The following is an 8,267-nucleotide window of genomic DNA, read 5'->3' as shown; positions in this document are numbered from 1 at the left end:
AAGTAAATTCTACGACCGTTGGGAACGCTATTCAAACGATACACTCCACAGCGTATGGTGTCCCAATCCATGACAAAATTATAACTCCTCATTTTGCAATTCTTATTTCAATTTTACAACTCAAATATCTATTTTTCTGTTCTATATTCCATTTTACAATTCGTCATTCCAAAACTGAATGCAATTAAACAACTGAGCTTTCATTTCTGAATGAATTTTACAACTCAACTTTCCATTTTTACCTCCCGTAAGGGTACGGGAGGTATTAAAATACAAATGTCTGCCTGTGTGTCTGTCTGTCTGTCTGTCTGTCTGTCTGTCTGTCTGTCTGTGTCATCATTTTCTAAAATTCGGCTGGTTCAATCGTAATGAAATTTGGAATATATAATCTTTAGGATAATAGCTAGACCTGATTAGGTTTTCAGCCAGATCGGTTAATGTTTAATTAGAGAAATTTGCATATTAATGATATCAAATAATTAAGCAATATCTTAAGACTGCATACTTCAATTTCAATATAATTTAGTATATTCGTTATGACAACATACATATGTCCTATAAAATTTGGTGATGTACCTTCAAGCATTACCGAATAATTTGCATAATTAATTATTTTTGGTAATTAGGCTATATCTTAAGAATGCATACTTCATATTCAACATAATTTAGTACATACGTTAACCATAAGAAAACACATATTTCCTATAAAGTTAGTTGATGTACCTTACAGTGTTAATGAATAATTTGCATAATTAATAATTTTCGGTAATTAGGCTAGATCTTACGACTGCATACTTCAATTTCAATAAATTCAGTACATATATTAACCATAACAAATTGTGTATGTCCTATAAAGTTAGTTGAGGTACCTTACAGTGTTAATGAATAATTTTTGGTAATTAGGCTATATCTTAAGACTGCATACTTCAATTTCAATACAATTTAGTACATACATTAAAAATAACAGGGTGCATATCTCCTATGAAAGTTGTTTATTTTGTTTGAAAATTTAGTGAATAATTTGCATAATCAATTATTTTCGGTATTTAAGCTATATCTTAAGACTGCATACTTGAATTTGAATATAATTTAGTACATACGTTAACCATAACAAAGCGGATATGTCCTATAAAATATTTGATATCGCTTAGTCAGTTTTAATGAAAAATTTACAAAATTAATTATTTTAGGTAACTAGGTTGTATCTTAAAAATGCAAGCTTCAAATTTCGTATAATATGATACATATATCAACCATAATAATACGCACCTGTCCTATGAAGTTTGTTCCTACAACTTTTACCTTTAATGAGTATTTTAAATAATGAACGATATTCAGTAATTAAGCATTATCATGCAATCTTCAAATTCCACATACATTAACCTAAGAAAGCACGCTTGTCCAAAAATAAAACCTGTGTTACCATTGTTTTTTAGTTTAATGAGTTATTTGCATAATTAGTGATTCCCTTACGGGAGGCATTCAGTTTAAATCTGGGTCAAGTTGAAGCAAAAACTTAAAATCCTTATATGTATCTAATGGATTGTAAACACTAGAGGGCGTACTTTAGTGCTGAAATATCGATAAGCCGAATATTGATAAATATGATTTGAATCTAATAACAAAGGCATCGACGAATTTGTTTACAAACACCTATTTCCTGCATTTGCCAGGCATCTTGCAACTTACACAACAGCAACAAAAGAAAACGTACATGTAATATGTCACATTTATTGTGTAGAATGAAAGATTTCCACTTTTACATGATTGTTTCCTACGTTATTCGACCTTATTCGACCTTCGCGCAAAATTGCAAATAACTTCAATTCCTTTTTGAGTTTCTTTTCTTTAAATTTGACAGTTGATTAAAAATAGTTTTTTTCTTCAAACATCACACAAACAATTTTGTATTTTCTATAGGGAGTGATGTCGGGGTTTAGTTTTTGTCTATATATCGTGATATGTATTTGCGATTGCATGCTCATTTCCTTTGATACATGTACTTGTAACCTATTCGTTTTGCCTGGATAGCACTGCCGTTACGTGAAACTGAAAGTAGCGTAGTCAGCAATAGACATGGGGTTTCTATATGTTGAGGTTGTTAAATATATATTATATCAGTACTAGTTGTTATAACCAACTTACTCCCAATTTTGCTTGCAGTCAGATACTAATATTCCAAATGGATGAGTTTGTCTCCGTGGAACTCTGTTCACGAAACGTGTCTTGTCAGAATTATGGTCAAAGCTTTTTCCGATCTGTTGTCTCTCTCTGAGTCCCTTCTCAAATCTACTGGCCTCTGCCTAGTCTCGCTGCCAGACTTCGTGACCATCGTCCCTCAGTCTGAATTTGAGTATGCGCAGCGGCAAAGCCACAAGAAGTGAGTGACTTGTCACTCACTTCTGACTCGGTGACTTGTCACTCACTTCTTGCGGCTTCGCTGCTGCGCATGCTCTGCACCTTACAAAATTTAGACTGAGGGACGATAGTCACGAAGTCTGGCAGCGGGACGAGCCTCTGCCTTTATTCAAATATTAATCTCCATTACATAATACAAATATGGTTAACAAACAATCCTTTCACAACAAGTACTCATGTCTTTACCTTAATTTAATTTAGAAATGTTTATAAAAATACAGTTAATCAGATTCAGAAACAAACAATTGAAAACTAAGTCTGAAACACATATCTATATAACAGCTGAAACCATTATAGTCGTAATTTATCACTTATTGTGATACTCGCCACCTCTGTTTAATGACATAAAAAAACATGATCCGACTTGTTGCTCTGTATCAATTTGACTCCACACGCGTCTTCTTGTTTGGTTAGATTTATATTAGACGTTTGCAACTTTGACCCGTAACACATGCTATAAGGTGTGTGTCCACAGTACAGTGTTTTCGCCATGTTCGAACTGTGGAGTTGGTTTATGTGTATTTATGGCTTTTAGCTGTCACAAACTTGACTCAGTTGACTCAGAGTTTGACATGTGCAGGATTAGTAGTCCTCTACCGGAGCTAATATTAAAGTAATTGTGCAGTAGGTAATAACCAACTCCTTGCCTGTGTTGCTGTCAGTAATGGATAGTGTAAAACAAAGGGGGATTTAGAAGGTGTGGTTGGCATTTGTAGTTCAAGTAAATCAGTCCAGCAAAGTCACAAACCATATGTCTGAACATAGACCCTCACCAACTTTGGTGAAGGGTCTATGGTCTGAACATGGAAGCATAAGGGAAGCTTCCATGGTCTGAAGATGAAATGCAAGAGTTTGGACAAGAATAGTTTGCCAAAGTTACAGGGAAAACTTAATTACGGAGAAAAATAAATCATACTACTGCAGCATGGATGTAGTAGGGACTGCAGAGAAACAATTTCAAGGAAGGAGGGCATAACTGTTACTATTCAAAAAGAAACAGTAAACATTTAAAGAACGAATTTTACACAGGACTGGTCTTAATATGAACTAGACTATAAGATGCGGCTTGTTCTTCAGCTCTACCAGGCTTGTTGTATGGCTTATTTGTTTTGTATCTTATTTGTTGCGCCATGAACACGGGAAAGTGCATACTGTGTGTGTCCCCATCCGAAAGTGTAACTTTTTTTATCATCACCTAGCCTGGCAAGGGGTGACACAGTGTGTACTTTATCCTTATCTCAGACCACTAACGAAGTGGTCTGAGTCCTAATCTAGTCTAGAGCAAGGGTGAGATGAGCTAATCCTGGTATCCTGTGAACCAGCATAAGTACAATAGACACCAGTGTCCAGCTCTATCTTTCCGCCGGTGTCTATTGTATATGTCACTGACATGACATGACACTGAAAAACAAAAAAAAATGCACATTATACGGCAATATTTTTACATCATAAAATACCTGATGACAACTAAATCTTACAAAACATTGTTGAAAAATAAATTTCATTGAACCCAAACAATCGACAGAAGACTGGTTTAATATTTCGTTCCTACCGTGTGCGTCACGTCGTGCACAGAACAACTAATGCGCAATGCAAAACGTGTGGACGTTTTTGGGAAATTGACAACCTCAGGATATTCATCTCTATAGTGGTGTCTGTCGAACCAAAGACCCTCCACCAACGTTGGTGGAGGGTATAAACTCGAATCACACTTCTAACAGATAAGCATGTGACAGATAGTAAGTTTACTTGTAAGCCGAGCAATATATTTTCTTAATAACTCCCAATTTTTCATTTTTATCTTGGTAGTTTTTATCCGTTCTTATGTTAATGAATGTTTTATACATATGACACCAAAAGAAATTTAATCTCAATCTGGTTAAAGTACTTTATCATCTTGTGTCTCCTGTGACCTTAAATACAGGTTGTTGACTCTGTTTACGTAGTCAGTTACCTAAACCTCAATGACTGTTTGATTGTTAATGGAATCTGATATTTTAAAGGGTGCGTGAATCGAAGACACCCCCATATAGAGATGAATATCCTGGGGGTTAAGGGGTTTTTTTTATTTTCTTATTTTATTTTATTTTATTTTATTTTATTTTATTTATTCAGGTAAACCAACGGGCATAAAGCCCATTTACAGGCACCTTTAGAAACAAATAAGGAAAAACAAGCACTAAAAAGATAAAAACAAGGGGTAGCAATAACAGAAAGAATTGACATGACATAAAAGGCAAACACAGAAATAAAAACAAAACAGGTAAAATTATTAAAAACACGCAGCCTGAAGCACACGCCGAAAGGACTAAATTAATCTATGTTTGGATTTGCTTTAAAAACGTCATTACAAGTGGTTAAACATCTTAAAATTGGGGAATATTTTCTCAGATTTACCCTGGAGGCACTGATGCGAAAGGTATGGTTGGTTGGTTATTACGTAGCTGTCTGCTCTGTACATTAAAAACAAACCTTGTACAAAATGGATGGACAATTATAGTATGAATTGACCAGTTTGTAAACAAAAATAGCATTTAAAAACTTTCGCCTCCTCACCGGTGGGGGAAGCTTAAACCTAGCACATAGCGAATCGTAATCTGTTGAAGTATATTGCACATTTGATTTAAAATATAAAAATTTAATAAATTTCTGCTGTACACGTTCGATTTCATCAATTTGAGTTACTTGCCATGGTGGCCAAATTGCACTGTAGTACTCAAGATGGCTTCTAACATGGCTCACATATAAAGATCTTAATGTAGAAATGTTGGAAAAATTGGCACATGTACGTTTGATAAAACCCATCATTCTAAAAGCTTTCCTGACAATACTATCAATAATGGTGCTAAAAGACATCTGTGAAGAAAGTCGAATATCAAGATCTTTGATACTATGAACACGAACAAGGGGACCATCAGCAATACTGTAATTGTATGTAATCAGTTTCTTTTTGTTACTAAATGTAATTACATTACACTTCCCCACATTGAGCTTCAATTTCCATGTATTACACCATTTGTAGACATTATTAATGTCCGTTTGAAGAGAAATACAATCATCTTGTGTTCTAACTATGCGATATATTTTGGCAACGTCAGCATACATTGAGCATAATGATGACCCATGACTGTTGACAATGTCTGGCATATCATTGACGAACAGAATAAACAAAAGTGGCCCAATCAGGGAACCCTGAGGCACACCTGAAGTGACTTCACATTATGATGACATGTAACCATTTATAACTACACGCTGTGTTCTATTTTGGAGGTAAGATGAAAGCCAGGACATAACATTGCCAGAGAAACCATATGCGCTCAGTTTGTGTGACAGTAAAGTATATGATACAGTGTCAAAAGCTTTACTGAAGTCTGTATAAATGCTATCTACCTGTAATTTGGTATCAATAGCATCTGTAATAAAGTCAATATAATTTACTAAATTGGTTTGAGTAGATCTACCTTTCATAAAACCATGTTGGGATTCTGAAATATATTCCTGAACATGGGGAAAAAGGTGGGCATACACTAATCTATCAAAAACTTTAGATACTAATGATAGGAGAGATATTGAACGGTAGTTAACTACCTTTGACTTGTCACCTGATTTAAAAACTGGCGTGATATTTGCGACTTTAAATGCTGTGGGAAAGACACCCAAATTTAAAGACCTGTTGACAAGTATGCATAATGGAGTGGCAAGTTCATAGTTCATGAGAACATGCCTTGAGAATGATACCAGACAGAAGGTATGGTCCTACTGCTTTGTTAACATCAATACTATTTAGCTCATGTAAAACATCCTTATAGCATAATGATATATTTGAAAGTTGGTCTGTAATCCTGTCATGAAAAGGTGGAAGTTCATTCACAAAGTTTTCATCATCTGATATAAATACAGATTGAGACCAGATGTAAACTGAATGTCTTCCGTAAGGGCAAAGTTTTGAGATTGTCGTTCCTACAGACAATTGTTGGAATACAGCAGAACATATGTAATAAGTTATTTTTTCTCGTTGATTGCTATTTGCTCATTGCTGTTAGTGATCTCCTGGCCAACCACAACATATACTGTGACATTTGTTGAGAATGTAAAAAAAAAAAAAAATAAGCGCATCGTCGTACCACTTTAGACAACATTTCCTGACGATAAACTATTTTTTCCTTTTTAGTAGCCTACAAAAATATGCCAATAATTTATTAAAACTAAAATCTACATCAGTAATATTTTCATGACAAGTGCGCTTTGGTATCGCAGATGCATGTATCAAATTATATTGAATTTAACGTGTGCATTCTTGAGATATAGCCTAATTCCCGAAAACCATTAATTATGCAAATTTCTCGTTAATATTCTTGGGATGTTTACCGAAACGTAATCAGTACTTGTCACTACCCTACAGAAAACATGCAATACATTTGGTTTGAATTGAGCCAGTCGTGTTTTAGAAAATGGTGATAAAGTCGCACCATTTTAGACGACATTTCCTGACGAGAAACTATTTTTTTCTTTTTTGTGGCCAATCAAAAATATGCCAATAACTTATTAAAACTAAAAGCTACATTAGTAATATTCTCATGACAGGTGCGGTTTGGTATCGCAAATGTGTATGCCAAGTTATAATGAATTTGAAGCGTGCATTCGTGAGATATAGCCTAATTACCGAAAATCATTAAATACGTAAATTGCTCATTAATATTCACGGAAGTTTTACCAAAACCTAACCAAGTCTTGCCATTACCCTACAGAATACGTCTTCAAAATTTCGTTTGAATTGAGCAAGCCGTTATGGAGAAAACGATGACACAGACAGACGGACAGACAGACAGACAGACAGACAGACAGACAGACAGACAGACAGACAGACAGACAGGCAGACAGACAGACAGACACAGAGACAGACACAGACACACAGACTTCCATCCATAAATATATCTCTTCCTTACGGAAGAAAAAACGATCATTGTGTTTAGAGGGTGGGTAGTTGGGTACAAAGAGACCATTTTCAGATTTATTCCATGTGACGTCACGAAAGTTAAAATCACCAATCATAATTATGATATCATCAGGGCGCATGATTGAAGCGACCAGATCAAGAGAATTGTCAATTTCATCTAGTTTTGATATACTGGAATCTGGCGGATAATAAACTGTTGATAAGAATAACTTTGATGAACCTAAATTGACTTCGACCCAGATAATGTCAGCAGCTGTCTCAAGATCAACCCTTCTCCAAGATTTATGACCTGCTTTTACTGCAACCATAACACCACCACCCCTTTTCTTAGTAGATGTGGTACTGTCTCTGTCTCTACGATACACAGTATATGATTGATCAAGTATTTCACTATCAGTGATATCTGGATGAAGCCAGGTCTCTGTTATTGCGATGCAGTCAATTGTTGAATCGCTGAAATATAAGTTGAAGTCTGTCAACTTATTGCAAATACTTTGTGCGTTCTGATAGTATAAACGCAAAGATGAGGTAGGGTGATGCTGCCGGGACCTACCGGGGATGTGATTGCCACTAATAGGACCTGGGTTGGGATGTATGTCACCATGTTGCAGAGTTGAAAAGTGGATGGTTTGAAGCGTAGCACATGAGTTCGCGTAATATGCAATCGGTCTACCAGACCATCTCACTCTCAGTTTTGTTGTTGTTCTGTCCTTCCTCTAGTAAATGTAGAAAGTGTTGGTAGACTGTACAGCAGTGGATGGCATTTTTGGGTGCATACATTAAAACATGGTTCTGGTGAAACGACTGAAGTATTTTGGATTGTGGTATGCCCTCTGAATAAGGCACAGGTGTAGCTGTCACTGGTATTTGCTGGTAGCCAGATCTGGAGAAT

The 8,267-nt window shown here is 35.5% G+C and overlaps 1 protein-coding gene across 1 annotated transcript in view; it reads left to right on the top strand.

Moving 5' to 3' along the window:
* Positions 1–86, top strand: part of LOC144432751 (dapdiamide synthesis protein DdaC-like) — a 29,426-nt gene extending 29,340 nt beyond the window's left edge. Inside the window, exon 4 of the mRNA XM_078121022.1 lies at positions 1–86. This exon is cut by the window's left edge and continues 2,691 nt beyond it. The gene's annotated coding sequence lies outside the window, so the exon portion shown is untranslated.
* The last annotated feature ends 8,181 nt before the right edge of the window (positions 87–8,267 follow it).

Source organism: Glandiceps talaboti, chromosome 3 (assembly GCF_964340395.1).
Source record: "Glandiceps talaboti chromosome 3, keGlaTala1.1, whole genome shotgun sequence".
NCBI lineage: Eukaryota > Metazoa > Hemichordata > Enteropneusta > Spengelidae > Glandiceps > Glandiceps talaboti.
This window is presented reverse-complemented; position numbering and strand designations above follow the sequence as displayed.